The 15,666-nt window shown below is 40.9% G+C and overlaps 1 protein-coding gene across 1 annotated transcript in view; it reads left to right on the forward strand.

The window, feature by feature from the left end:
• SYNPO2 (synaptopodin 2) overlaps positions 1–15,666 on the forward strand; it is a 117,019-nt gene that overhangs the window by 2,470 nt on the left and 98,883 nt on the right. The window lies entirely within an intron of this gene.

Raw genomic sequence — 15,666 nt, forward strand, 5'->3', positions numbered from 1 at the left:
ACTGGGAAAACAAGTTATGTTTGGGAATGTATTAGCTAACACACTTCAATTAATGTGCACCTAGTTTAGGCCAGCCATGTTGTGTTTAAAAAACAACAGCTGTTTGAGGATAACTCTAGTCTTCCCCTATGGTTGACCATGATCAACTAACTCAACATGACTTGCCCAAAATAGTGTTTAAAACTCTTAGTTTAAATGGAAAGAGACAAGGTGGATGAGATAGTATCTTTTATTGGATCAACTTCTTTTGGTGAGAGAGAGACAAGTTTTGAGCTTACACAGAGCTTTTCTTCAGCTACATTTATTTTTTTATAACTCATTTTCTAGCATGACTTATTTTTGCTGTCTAGACAAGTCCTAAAAGGCCCCTTGCTGAACATATCCTGCTGTCAGTCTTCAGATACCAGGCCCTTCAGCTGCTTTTAATTTTGGGGTCACAATACAGGGAGAGAGTCAATCTCTAACATGGCTAGGACCCAACCCCTACATGGCTTATAAAACACTAATGAATTGTACCCGAGCATGAACTTTTCTCAGTATTGTTTCAGGTTGTTTCAAACCCTTTGCATTTCACTTTCGGTTTCAGGTTCCTTTTGAACAAAATATGGTGAAATTAAACCCATATCGAAACCAGAGAGTTTTGTTGCAGAAGTTCTTGAGTCTAACATAATTATGTAACCAACTGCCATATGGTTCATTACTAAATCTGAGGTAAAACAGTCTAAAAAAAATTATCCAGAGACAGCAAAACGTTTTGTTGAGAGTTATGGCAAAACGTTTATGAGCACTAAAAATGTTTGGAGAGAACCTAGTTGGTTTTGTTTGATTTGAACTCTAAACTAGCCAAATATCTCATGGCTTCAGGTAGGTCTGTGAATAATAGTTACAACAGAACACGAAAACCTAAAAAGTAAAGGTTTTCACTTTGTTTCATGTTTTGAGGAAAGAAAAAAAAATGCCTTTTGTGTGAAAGCAAATTTCTTGGGTGCAAGGTCACTGGATAAAGAATTGCGAAATGGTTCCTCTTTCCCCCCATCCCCACCCCCAAATACACAGCTTTTGACATTTCAGTGCAATAGGATTTTAGTTGCACTTGTAGCTTGGTATGGTTTAAAACAAAGGAAGGGAAATTTGACGTGGATTTTATTCCATTTTATAAAGACTGTTCTGAAGCCTACAACAAATTCAGTTGTGCTAAAAAAGCATGTAAAGTCTCTAATATTGTTTTTTCAAAAAAGGCCCAGTCCTTCTACCAATTGAGTTATAGGTTGTTCTGCCACTGATATCAATGAGAGAAGGATCAGACCCAAAGTTTGTGCCCACAGAGATAAAACATGGTAGTGTGACACCTTCAGAGAGGAATCTTTTTATTGGCATAATCTTTTTTTACCAGTGTATTCTCAGAGCTGATCTGAAATCAATAAGTAGTGAGGCACACTTCTCAATAGTGTTAATTTTCCCACAACCTCACAGGGAATTAGAGACTGTTCTTCTTTACCTTTAGTGGTAAATCTTTTTTCTTTTAAGGGGAGAAAGGACTGAATATCCTTTGAAGCGTCATGGGGTTTGAGTATTGGAACTTATGATGCTTGAAAAATTCTACTCTGCAAATAAGTCTCCTATCTTAAGTTAACAAGACTTTGACATAGCCACATGTGAACTCATTTGCTTACATATTTGTTACATGTAATGGATCAAATTAATCCATGGTATAACTCCATTAACTTACCTGATTTCAACAGAGCTATAGGAGGAATTAATCTAGCCCATTATATATATAATGGATGTTAAGTGTTTACTATGAAAACTCACATAACTAGGTGGGAAAGTCATGTTTTTCTTTGAAGTGATTTTCTGGATATTATTTTTTCTTTAATTTAGTTTTTATATTTTATAAAATTAAAAACTTTAAAAAAATCCAGGTCCTTCACTTATGTCAAGGTGGACACAGAAGGCACATGGACATAAAGATAAAAAATGCCATCTTAATTTCATGCAGCCTGGCTTTTTAGACAGTTTCATTGTTATTTCAGAACCATTCCCTTGATACAGGGAATGCATATGTGAATCAAGGCCTTAGTACATGTATTATGTATTATGTGAATCAAGGCCTTAATATACTGGTCTCAACCATTCTGTACTCTCTATTACTCTGAATAGCTAAGTACTTTTTTTTTTTTTAAAGAAAACACACATTCTAATAGATGAGACTCAGTAAAGCCACTTCATTCTCTTGGAGCAATAATATGTACATAAACATTTTGTCACTGAAAAGAATAACTCTAGTTTACCACATCCATAGAATGCTCAAACTCTTTTTTTTTTAATTAAGTAAAACTCTGTTAAATATTTACAGAATTATTAGCCATAAATATTAATGCTAAGTTTGGAGTCATACCTACAGGATGAAGTTTTCTGTTTGATTATTCCTAGCAAAAATAATTCAGAGAAAATACTTAAAACTTCTTGGGGGGAAAACCTCTACTTTTCCATCAGCTCTTAGAATGATAAAGCCATGCTGCTGAACACAGAAAAATTAATTGATTTCAGGGGGGTTGTGTGGGGCTTTTTGTGTTATTGTTGTTGTCTTGTCTTTGAGAGTGCTCCATGGATTATCTTATTTCCCTCTCTGTTCCACACCTCCTCATCCTGTGTGCTGCATCACTTCAGAGCTACTATTCGCTGGCTGTAGAGGCTGGCTGAGTTTCCCTCCAGAGCACATCAGTTCTGCACAGTACTCATATTGCACCAGGCACCAATAAGAGCAAAATCTGTGCAGCTTCTCCAGCTCCTGCTGGCTCAGGAAGCCAGAAATAAACATTTAGGACCAGATCCTCAGCTGGTGACCTACTGACTTCAATCGAGCTATTCTGACTGTCACCAGTTGAGGATCTGGCCCTTACTTTTTTTAACATTGTTGGCTCTTTGAGCCTTATAGGAAAATATATGCACATGCATTAGCTGAGTAATCAAAAATATATACCTTGAAAGTTTAGGGGGCAATCCTCCCGATTTTATTTTTTAAAGCATTATTGATTTTAGTGCTCGTGAAGGGTATGAGGCTGACAGCACTAAAGGCTAAAGATGTCTGTCCATAAAATGAAGCCCCCAGCAGTGGAAAGTCTCATTAGGGTGGACTGGCAAGTAAGGCATATTTACACACAGTCTTTTGCCTGAGGAGTTGTTTTGAGGGGCTGTGTTTCTTTTCTGAAGAAGGCTTTATTAAGTCCTTTAACTGATACTGACCCAATTTAATAACCAATAAAATTTTGCCTGTGCACATAGGACTTGATCCAGCTCCTATTTAAGTCAATGGCAAACTTCCATTCACTTCAGTGGGGCAGCAGGAGGCCATTACAGAGATCTGATTAAAAATCATTTTGAAAATTGAAACAATAAATTTAGTTTGCCAAAATCAAGTGGAAAGTGCCTAGTTTTGAACTCTGAGGCTGAAATACTATGTTTGTCTTTCTGGCACTGACTAAATAATGAAAAAGAAATCCTTTGTAATATACCTTTACCAGAGGGGGCTTCCAAAGTGTAGGGTTGTGAGTTTTTAAGTAATTTCATTGCAGAGGGAAGGAAGGAAAGCTTCGTACTCCAGCAGCAGTGCCAATGGAAGAGTTTAGTACTAAGGCACTAGTGTAGTACTGCACAGCAGAACTGACACGACTGTATACCCTGTTTTGGATATGCAGCCTCCATACCAAACTGTTTTTGGCATGCTTTCCAAAAGCATTTATGCAAATACAATATGGTCTGGATATATGGCAAATATTCATTTGTGTTTGTTTCTAATAGATAAACTTCAAAACTTTATGCCAAGAGAGTTTTCAGTGGGAGAGAGTACATATTGGCTCAATATAAATAACTTAAGAAAGTAAAGTCTGTATCTAAATACTAAAATTACATTAGCTCCTTTGTTAGTGCTTTGCTTCATCGTTTGAACCCTTTGCTGGAAACATTTAAAGCGTATTGTATGACATTATATTTTATTGTTTTGTATTTCCTGCCATTAACTTGATAGTAAGGTTTCTTAGTTAAATTTGCAGCAAAACAGCACAACAGAAAATGATGTTTATAATATCCTTTAGGATTGTGTCAGGTCATTAGAAAGGATAACTCCAGTACTTGTGCGTATCACGGAAGGGGGCTCTCGCATTCAGTGTGGAACCTGGGTTGCTTTACACGTATCTTCTCAAGCAGAAACTATTGAAGGGGCCCATTATTCAGGGGATTAATGCTCAGAGCCTATCACACTGTAAAATGGCTTTTATTTTAAGAAATTGCTTCTAGTTTTGGAGGAACTTTTTTTTGTCCCTGCAATTAATTGTGGGCAACAATGAGCACATTTAGAGAGTGAGCTACCTGATTGAACCCAGAATTCATTTCTACAACTATCGCTGGCAGGAACAAAAATGACACCACAAAATTGGAGGGCAGGTTGAGGGGCTTAAAAATTGGGACCAATAAAACCATGTTATATAAGGAACGATTCACCATTCCTTATATAACATGGTTTTATTCCCACTTTCTTCAGTTAGTTCACTTTTCTCATCAGACCCTGCAGCCCTTGTGAGTGCACCAGTCACATTAGACGATAATGGAAGGGCTGCAGGATCAGGCTCCAAGTTGAGGATGGACAAAGCAGCAAGATTTGAGCACACACCAGTGCTAGTCTACACTGGGAAATTATATCAGCATAGCTACATCTCTTAGGTGTGCAAAAAATCCACATCCCTAAGAGATGTTTCTATGCTAATCCTGTAAAGCTTTAAATGAAATGACAGAATGAACTATTTGGGGGACAGAGGTGGAGTAATCTATTTTGCACCCTCACTGCTTGCATCATGTTTAACATTAAATTGTAAGCTCTTCTGAGTAGAAATCACATCTCCTTTTTTTGTCCTGAAGAGCACCTAGCATACCTTTTAGGCACTGTAATGACAATGATATAATGCTAAAAACGTGTTTACTACTGAATGTATGTTTCATTTCCATGCATTTCTTGGAAGTCTATACAGAGGATAAGCTATACAGTCTCGAGTTGAAGACATTTCAATCTGTACTTTTTAAAAAAAAAATGGTGCTCATGAAGTGTGCTATATGACGGCACTAGAAACTAGAGGACTTTGGCTTACTGATGTGTTGTCCACACAGCAAAGTTAGATGTGCATTGGGTAAGGTGAGAATTTAAGTCACTATAGTAACGCTTGTATGACTACCTGTGTGGTTATTGTTATACTGGTACAAGGTGCCTTTTTCTGGTTAAGCTTATGTTGCTTTGGAAGCTGAATAAAAGAAAGCCCCCGCAAAAGCCACTCATTCTGGAATAAGAGTATCTACATGGGGAGTTATACCTACATAATTACAGTGTTTTAAGTACACAGACAAATATACTTGGTGAAGCTTTCCCTCATAGACAAACCCTCATACAATACAGGGGGCACATACTGGAGCTGTACAAACTCCCTCATGATCCCCTACAAATGTTCTTCAGCTATCACGTCAAGGAACCACATCTAGTTAGTCCTCCATGCCCATTCAAATCCTTGGCTTCTCTCTGCCACCAAGGGTGACAAGTTAGGTTTGAAAATCCCAGTAGGCTCCTATCTGCATCTTAGGTACCCAAATAACTTTGAAAATTGTTCCCAATTCAGCAGAGAATATAAGCATGTGCTTAACTATGAGCATGTGATTAAGTTGCATTTGCTGAATGTAGGTGGACTTAAGCACATGCTTAAATGTTTTGCTGAATATGGATGGACTGCTGAATCCAGATCCCAGTAGGGAGCTAGCCTGGTCACCTTTTGCTGAGTTTTTACACACAAGTGACCTGCTTTTTCCATTTGGCGAGGGAGGAAAACACAGGTAGATATTTCTGCCTTGTCTGGGATCAGCAAAAATCTGCTGGGGTTTTGATGCCTCTTGCCAGAAGTGACCATAACTATTTATCTTGTTTGGATATTTTTGTTTGCTGTGCTTTTCTGCTAATTTGGTGTTTTGCTTTTTCCACCCTGAGGTAGTGAATAGAACACTTTTATTTAACTGGATTCTAAGCATACCATTCCCCGCTCCCTGCCCCGCTTCTGCTGAAAGCTGCCTGATGAGCTGTATTTTTTGCCCACACTTCTCTTCCCTTACTCTATGAACTATTATTCTTACTTGCTATTTGACTGATTGCCACCAATAAGAAACAGAATTCTTTTGGAATCTCTAAAAAGTTCTGAAAACTTTCTGCTTAGAACAAACTATCGCTTGCCATAGAAGTGCAGAAGCTAGCAGGGAACAGCTAATATAACTGCTGCGTACCATTCAGTAGGTTGTTCTACAAGTTATATTTTGTAGAGTTCATGTCAAACACCTGTTGACAAATTTAATTGAGTTAGTTACAAAAAAGGATATCGAAATTATCTAAGAGGGGAGGAAAAATTTCCTACATTGTGAGTGAATAGCAAAAAGTTTTTTGCTAAATAAGTAAACATTGCATAGCCATTTCCCTGAACAGTCATCAAAATAATATTCCAGAATAGCTGCGGAAGACTTATACACATGATTCTTCCAAGTAGAAGGAACTATTACTATATAAGGTTGTCTATTTTAAGGAATCTGGGAACACATAAAACTACTTAATGTGTTGGAAGGTACGTTTTGTGCAGGGAGGTACTTGTTTGATCTTATTCATTGCAATACTAAAATAAAAAACAAAATGTGCAAAATGCTAGGCTTGCAGGGCGGCCTGGTGCCTAGACAACCAGCATGGTTTCATTCACATTCTCAGTGATTCAGGTCTATATAGGTTATTGACCAGGACAAAGGAACTGTTCTTCAATTTGAAGTTTAGGGTTGAGTTACAGAACGTGCACAACAGGTTTTCATGTAACTGATTATTAAACATATGGTACCATAAGCAACGTTTACTTTATGTATTATTTTAGTGGACAAACTAATTAGATAACGGGATCTGGGCTGACTTTAGCTCCCAGATGTGTGCTACCTGTCAGAGATTATATGGGGTGCTTCTGGTAATTTAAGTGATCACAATTATAATAATCCAAAAATCCCACCATCAACATGTATATATGCCTGAGCTGAGTAAACATCTGATCATCATGCAGTCACATGATTGAGAATTGCCAGATGTTGCTATTTCATACAGTCTTACAAGTTCTGCTTAACTGAATGTGGAGGTAGTTACATTGTTGAGAAATATGTGTTAGTTATGGTGCTTTTTCTTCGTGGAAGCTGTTGCATATCATGCAGCAAAGTTTGATACTGCTTTAGCCTTTCTGATGAAATCATTTCTTACAGAACTACTTACTGCCTACAGGATATCTATACATGTAAATCAGAACAAGAAGTATATAGTATCAAAAACATTACAACTGTCTGCCCCACTCCCCTCCAATTCCACATCTTGCTATCTATTACTTCCACTCCTTATATCATGTCTGAATTTAGACTGTAATCTCTTCAGGGCAGCCACCATGTGTGTCTATATATCTGTAAAGTACCTAGCAGATTGTGGATGCCCTAAAATAATTAATTATGAAGTAGGATACACTTAAAATACTTCTTCTTGCCTAAATTAACCTTCCTAGGAATTCTGCCATCAGTGGGAAACTTTGTACATTAAGGATTCCAAGAGTGCTTCACAGTGGGGGATAGCTGTAATAAACTGCAGGGGTGGGGGAAGGCTGCCACTGTGAAATCTCCAGCCAGGTTTGAAAGAAAGAATTTTGGTGCTGATCTGAACCAAATCTACAGTCTGTACTAGAGATGGACCCAACCCAAAAATCTGCCTAGATATACCTCTGAAAGTTGGGCAAGTAACTCAGTCTATTTAGGTTTTAGATCAGAGGTGGGCAAACTACAGCCCGCGGGCCACATCTGGCCCACACGACCATCCTGCCCAGCCCTTGAGCCCCCGGTCCCTCCCCTGCTGTCCCCTCTCCCCCGCAGTCTCAGCTCACTGCGCCGCCTGTGCTCTGGGCCGTCGCTCCTGCCGGGCAGCACAGTGGCGTGGCTGGCTCTGACCAGGCGGTGTGGCTGCAAGCTCCTGCTGCTTTGAGCGGCATGGTAAGGGGGCAGGGAGCAGGGGGCGGTTGGATGGGGCAGAGGTTCGGGGGGGCGGTCAGAGGACAGGGAGCAGGGGCAGTTGGATAGGGGTGGGGTCCCTGGGGTCCTCTCAGGGGGTGGGGGTATGGATAGGGATTGGGGCAGTCAGGGGACAGGGAGCAGGGGGGGTTGAATAGGGGGTGGGGTCACAGGAGGTCCCGGGAGGGGGCGATCAGGGGACAGGGAGAAGGGGGGTTAGATTGGTCGGGGGTTCTGAGGGGGGCAGTCAGGGGGCGGATGGGGGCAGGGGCCAGGATGTTTGGGGAGGCACAGCCTTCCCTACCCGGCCTTTCATACAGTTTCGTAACCCCGATGTGGCACTTGGGCCAAAAAGTTTGCCCACCCCTGTTTTAGATAGTGCCTGTCACTACCGTTTCTAAACTAGACCCAGATCAGAATAGAAACAAAAATCCTGGAATTAATGCCCCCCAATTTTTTTTTTTTTAAATCATCTGAATTTTACAATTTGGGCCTGTTTCTGCTTCGAACATCTTGAATCTTTCCATTGACTTCAGTGAAGATAGCATCAGGCCCTAGATTGTGACAAAGTTATCAGAGTCTTCTATTTTTCAGGGTCATCAGACTAACTTTACCAGAAGCTTTCTGAGTTCATGGGATCATTTGTAACTCAAACAATGATGTGATTTACAAACTTGTATTATTTAGCGGGGGGAGTTTCAAACCGTCACAGTTAGGGGTTTCCTCTAGTAAACTGTACAGCAATTGTGAAAAGCAACTTAGTGAATCTAAATTCAGCTAATATGAGAGGCTCCTGGGTGTTTTTATACTACACTGGAGAGAACAAGGCAAAGGAGTTAATAATTAGGTCTGGGAAGATCATCCTTGTGGCCTGTCTTTTTTTTTTTTTTTTTTTTAATGTCATTACATGACTAAATGAAGCATTCAAATGCATTCACTGAAATAATGGTGGCATAATGGTACAACTCTTGTGTGTCACTCAGTTGTTGTTTTCTTCAACTGATGATTAGCATAGCTGTCCTGGAAAAAGTTGCATAGATCAGAATTAACAGACTCACGCTTGGTGTTATTGATTGAAATTAAAATTAGAGCCGCAGCGAACTGTTCAAATCAGACTTGGGCCCTTTGGATTCCTCCTTAATCAGCTTTGAAGAACAATTAAGAGCAAGCATGGTTCATCATACTTCTGGGCCATGCAATGAAAATGAAGGAACAGCAGTTGAGCCACATTTTGGGAAAATCTTAGTTGAAATTGAAAAGGGTGGGGAAGAAGCTACAGGTCCAAGTGACAAATACTTTCTTTCCAGGCATTCCAGACCAAGGGTGAGTAAACCAATTCACATAAGATAGGAACCAACCTGAAATTTCTCCCAAACCTTGAACTGAAGCATTTGAGGGTTGAAAATGATCAATGTACCTTCCCCCCTTCACTTCATTTTCATGCACTTGTGTGCGCCAACCAAAGCTGGAAAGGAAACTGCTACAATATTGTACATTTTTCAAACCAGGAGGAACCATCTCTGGTGTACATCCTCTCCCTACGTCAGAGTCATGGCTACATTCCTGCAACCTGCTCAGAACAGGTCACCTATTGACACTGCCCCATGTAGTTTGCTGCTGCTCATTCACTTGCTAAAGAATGTTAAAGTTTCTGCTAATAGGTTTCTAACAAGTGAAAAGTGAACCTCCAAAATGAGGCTGATTCTGCAAGGTAACAATAGCCTCCCCGGTCTTCAATGGGAGTTCAGCAACCCCACTGGATGCAGCATGGAGTCTAAAAATTAGGATGGGTTTAGATAAGTATAGCAAAGTTCTTGAAGCTAGAAAATGTGGTGGAAATCTCACATGAACAGACTTCTCTGAGATTTCTGGTCCTATTAGCTTCTGAAATGCTTTTGTGCAATGCTGCTGCCTGGGTAAGAGAGGGGAATAGTTTGCTACACAATTAGCCCCCTCTGCTATTTGATATGAAGTAGCTTTATAGCCTCACTTCAGGTTGCTCTGCACCCAGTCGGAAGGGCAGAGGGTGAGAAGAGACGGGGGGGGGAAAAAAAGAAGCCAAGATACACAAAGCGTGTCACCGGGTAAATACATGTAGATCCACTAAAAAGAATTAGTCACTAAAGGCCAAATTCTGTCCTTGGATATGTCCAAGGAATTTCCATTGACTCCTACCAGAGTTGTACAATGTGTATCCAAGAACTAAGTATGGTCTTCAGCCAGGAGGAGTGGAAACTGATGATATCTGAAAAAGGGTAGGTAAAATTGAAAGCCTAGTGTGGACACAATCATACCAGTACAAAGGGGCTTTATAACGGTATAGATGTTTTTTCACAAGCATCTTTACGATAGTATGCCCAGTGTGACTTTGCCAGCCAGCACCCGCCCCTTCCATGGCTTTGCAAGGTAGAATGGTGACTTTGCCTCAGTTTTCCTACCCCACAACTCATCTAGCTCTGTGCCAGATGGATTCTCCTTATGACTGTAGCTGGTTTGTTGATAGTCTCACCCCTTCCAGGGCAATAAACAATCAGTCCAATAGACCAGAAGTCCTATGTCCCTAGGAATGGGTCAATAATCCCAGCCCCCAGGAGAGTTCTGACCTCTTTGCTGGGGATGGTTGGAGAACTCAGATCCTCCCATCCACACACCCCTCTGGGTTCCAGCCCAGGAACCCTGAATTAAGCAGCTAGGACCAGTTCCTCCCAGTCCCTTGCTGCTGCCTACTTCACCTCTCTTATAGGCTTTTTCCAGACTCAACTTCTCCTCTCAGTAGTCTTTCTAGGAACCATCCTCTCCTTCGAGCTGCAGCCTTCTTATCTCCCAGCTGTTGCTGGCCCAGCAATTAGCTGCAGCTGAGGAGATAGCAAGCATACCTATTAACCCCTTAATGGCTGTGGAAGAAAGGGGTCTATACATGGTATAACTGTGTCCACACTGGCAGACTGTTCTGCTCTAACTAAAGTGGTTTCAGATTGACACAGTTAAAGCAGTACATAAACGGTGTGCAGACCAGCCCTCAGAACCAGTTCATAGTAAAGATCCTGCTGTAAAAGCCTTTAGGAGCATCACTGGTCAGAAGGGTTAGACCACTCTAGGGAATGTCCAAGGTGAAATCCACTTGCCACTATACAGCCTGTGTAAATGAGCTGCGTGTGTGAGAGAGGATGGACTCTCCCTTCTCCTATCCAGGTCACTCCACCACTGTGTCCTCTTTTACCCCTGTGGCAGCACTATCACAGATCCATGCCCCCATACCTTAAAATGCTTTTGCAACAGGTCTTGGAAGATCAGTAGTATAATGGAGGTGCAGACTCCCTGTAGTGACTTCCTGCAGCCAACTGCCTGTTTAGCTGAACCATGCTGGTCCCACTAGGTTCAGAATCTTTCACGCCTTCAGAGGGGTCAGAAGTTGGGATTATTCCCTATACAGATTCCTGGGTTCCTGAATGGAAAAATGGAACAAAAAAAATAGATTTGAAAAGCAACATAATTTCCCTTTGATTCAGTGACACAGATGTACTTCCCAAATGACTGGTCCTAGGTAGACCCCCAGGTGCCAGCTTCCAGGGAGCACCAGATTGTTATACTGCTCTGCTGATTGGCCAGCCATTTTGGGGCAGGGGAGAGGTTGATCCACTGCTAAAGTGGGGAAGGGAGGGAAGCCGAAAACATTTTCCACCCGGCCGACAAAATGGCTAGGGCTGCTCCTGACTTCCCATGTGTGCTTGAAGGGATGTTTTTTGTATGGGTTTGTGCCTTAAGTCATACTCACACTGAAATATTATGAGTCACATTAATTCTTCAGCACAACTATAAGCAGACTGTTCAGTAAGGATTAGAGAACGGAGGTCAAAGAGGGTTGAGTATAAGTAGGAGACACAAGCTATAGAGAAGAATTCCCTAGTTATACATAGCTACTTTATTAATGAACGTGTCCAGGTTTTTAGTAGAAAGATAAGTTTCAGGGCAAAATAATGGAGAAAGGGAAACTGAGCTCTGACTTTTCATTTTAATTTATTTTTGTGTATAAAGGCAATGACTTGTGACTTGTTTAAAGGCTATCCAGTTCTTAACATGAGTGATTCCTAGGGAAACTTGAGAGGCTACTCACAGTTGCTACAACACAAAATGTCAAAATGGCCCTTCCTCCCAGAATTAGATCAGTTAAAGTGCGCCCAGCAAAGTCATAGCCATTATCTTAGACAACATGAGTCAGATTGTCTTTTTTTTAGGGGAAGAAAAGCAGCACATTAGATTACATTCCTGTTCTGTTGCTCACAGTGCTCTCAGTCACAAAATGACTTCTTTATTATTATCATCAGTGTCACCAATTCTTTAAATGATAACTTACCATAATGGAATTTTGAGCTGTGTAGGACAAATAGCTGTGTCTTTAAAAAGATAAGCTGAAGTAGAGCCAAAAAAGCATATGCAATAACCATTGACTTGAAGTGGTATGGATCACATGCATCCTGGGGCAGAATTTGACCAATATTTTCATGAACTAATTCAATACCTGTCCACGTGAGTATTTTTGTATTTGTTGGTTTTGTTCTTGTGGGTGATTTCCTGTTCTTAATCTTAGCTCAATCCCTTCAAAAGATGCCTAGTGCTGGGACCCACTATGTCACAGATCACAGCAGACACTCATTCTGATACTATCCTCCATGACTAATGTGCTGTCAATGTCAGACACTTCCTCTGCATTATTTTTCTTTTCACTAAGGGCTTCTGAAAAAGGCACAGTGTATGTGATTGAAGGAATAGATGGAGTGAATTCCATTTCCTGTTCTCTTTGTATCTCATCTCTTTGAGCTTGTATTTGACCTTACTCTGGGAGTGGGTGCAGATCGAGCGGGAAATATTACACTGAGGATTTTTGTTTTTATAGCTGCCACTTCCTTAATCTCCATGAGCACAAGTATTTGTAAATTGCTCCTTTTAACTCTGTAGAAACTAAAATGTTCTGTTTTCTTATGTAGGCAAGCTATGCTTGCTCCTAAAATAAACTGGAAGGATCTAGCACTATTTTGGAAACTGTCCATAGTGAAGTTTCTTTAACTCAATGGCTGCAACAATAGCTGAAGAGTCTACAAAATAATCAAAGCAATAATAGAAACACCAAATGAAAAGGAAAATCCATCTCTTATATTAATATAACTAAATATCGGGGTGGCCAAACCGTGGCTCGCGAGGCAAATGCAGCTCTTTTACACTTTAAAGTGCGGCTCATGGATCCCCCCAGACCTCCCCCATTCTCCACCTACCAGACTGGGGGGAGCTTGGGACCTCTGCCTCACAGTGGGGTGGTGAGGTAGGGGTTTCTGCCAAGCAGGAAGGGGGGTCTCGGGGCTTCAGCCCTGTAAGGCATTCCTGCTGGGGCTTGGGGCTTCAGCAGGAGCAGGCTGAACCCCAAACCCCAGCCAGCGCCTCCCACCGTGCTGAAGTCCCTAGCCGCGGCAAGTATGCCCCAGCTCTCAAATGTCTGAAGATTGTCACATGCAACTCAGAGAGTCAGTAAGTTTCTCCACCCCGCTATATATGTCAAAAGCTTGCTACAGCGGTGAAGTATTTTGAATGGCAAGTAGGTATTTTAGGGGGATAGGCTAATCTGTTTGAACCGTGTGAGTTATTCAATTAAATCTGTAAAATGGTAGTTATTTCATGTCATCTTATATATTCCAGATGTTTGTCATCATCATGTTCAATATTTTGCTTTTGTTAATTTTAGAAAATGCTTTAGACTAGTTATCACTTCAGCAGCTGGAGTATGATTTGAACAATATACAAATTTATTCCCTGTAGCATTTCTACATGTTCTTCCTTCCTTCTATTTCTATTGCTCCCTTTTCTTTCATACCAAAATTATGAACACAAGCTGAACATTTAAAATTCCAGTGTTTATTTATTATAGTAAGACTAGATGCAATGGGGCATCTCTCTCCCCTGTGTAATGCCCCTGAAGTCAATGGAACTTCACCAGAAGAGTTTTTTGGCATATTTTCTCCAGTTAGAAAAATATATGTATGATAGGAACAGGAAGGTTACTGGATGTTATGGTTATGATGCAACAATGAAACCTGAGCCAACTATGAATAGCATATTACCCTTTAGAGATGTAATTATCTTATAGCAGATGTCAAATATTTGACATCCATAAATATATAAAAGTCAGTGATGATTCCATAAGAGCAAAAATTCAGAGGAGTGTTTAAGGAAGTTAGGCATCTAACTACCTTGGAGGATCTGGGCCTAAATGGCTCACAAAACTTTGTCCCCCTAGTAGCCCGAATTATCCAATTACCCACCCAAGAGCCTAATCCTGTAAGGAAGGCATGATTTAGTCATAACTTTGGAAAGGCCCTGTGGAGTCTGACTTTTAAGAGTGACTGACTGCTTCTTTGTCTTCCATGTTTTCCTAAGTGTTGTAAAAAAACAAACGAACCCCACATGACATGGAGTAGTATTATCTTTTTGTTTTTTAAAATGAGGTCGTTTGTACATGCTCAAGTACTGTTACAGCAGGTGTGGGAAAGTAACTTTCACACTACCTCCAAAGTACTCTGGTAAACCACCTCTTCTCTGAGAAGGAGAGATTAGGGGAGTGGCTAAGGCTGGGCATTTGTTAGCTGTGACAATACTGTTGGTAAATGGTGGAGACATCTTTTGTATCCATCACAAGTTGATATCTAGATTGATGCAGAAGTTAGATTGCTGAACAACAAGGGCAGCAAGGTGTTGCAGTCCACTCTCCCCAGTCTTTTCATTGTGCATTCCTACACCATGTTTGACCATCTGCTTTGCTGCTCCACAGTTATACTCTGAGGATTGGACTAAGACAAATTTCTGTATTGTGGCAGCACTCTGGTTGTTCCTGACAGCAGCCTGTTAAGCCTAGTCCAGAAACTGCCTCCCAGGTTGCAAACAGGTGGATGTAAATTAGGGCTTCTGAACTTCATCAGTGTGCTTGTCTCTGCACCTCAGAGTTGCTGTGACTCTGAGAGGATATGGCAGTAGACACAGTAGGGATGACCGCTTTCTCGTGGCATCCCCTGTGAGTAGTGCCAAGCAAAATGAAAGTAGACACAGGTTTTGATTCTAAGCAACAATCAGCCCAAATGAAGGCCCGTGGTTGCCTGCCATGCTGTACTGTTTTGTCCATCCATCCCATTGTTGTAGTATCTATAGTGACGGGCTATTGTCCACCATGGGATGCAATGAGGAGTCAAACCTCATTTCATTTAGTACTATGTTTTCATAAAGAGGCATTGTGTTATACTCCTAAAACTGGCAACTGTACAACTACCTTAAACCATATCACTTTATGATCTCCTAAGCATTGCAAGGTCTCTCTGCCATGGGAAAGCTGAAGTGCTGCAGAAATTAATGATATTCATTCAGTAGGTGGCACTGTTTCTGCTGAGTTAGTACTGACCCAGTGTCCCCCCATGGTGCCAGGAAAAACTGCGCTGCTAGAGGTGCTATATGTCAGGTGAAATATAAAACTGGCGTCCTGACTATTCTTGGTCATTTGCTTTTATTTATTTATTTGTGCAATGTTTGGGC

Source organism: Eretmochelys imbricata, chromosome 4 (assembly GCF_965152235.1).
Source record: "Eretmochelys imbricata isolate rEreImb1 chromosome 4, rEreImb1.hap1, whole genome shotgun sequence".
Lineage (NCBI taxonomy): Eukaryota > Metazoa > Chordata > Testudines > Cheloniidae > Eretmochelys > Eretmochelys imbricata.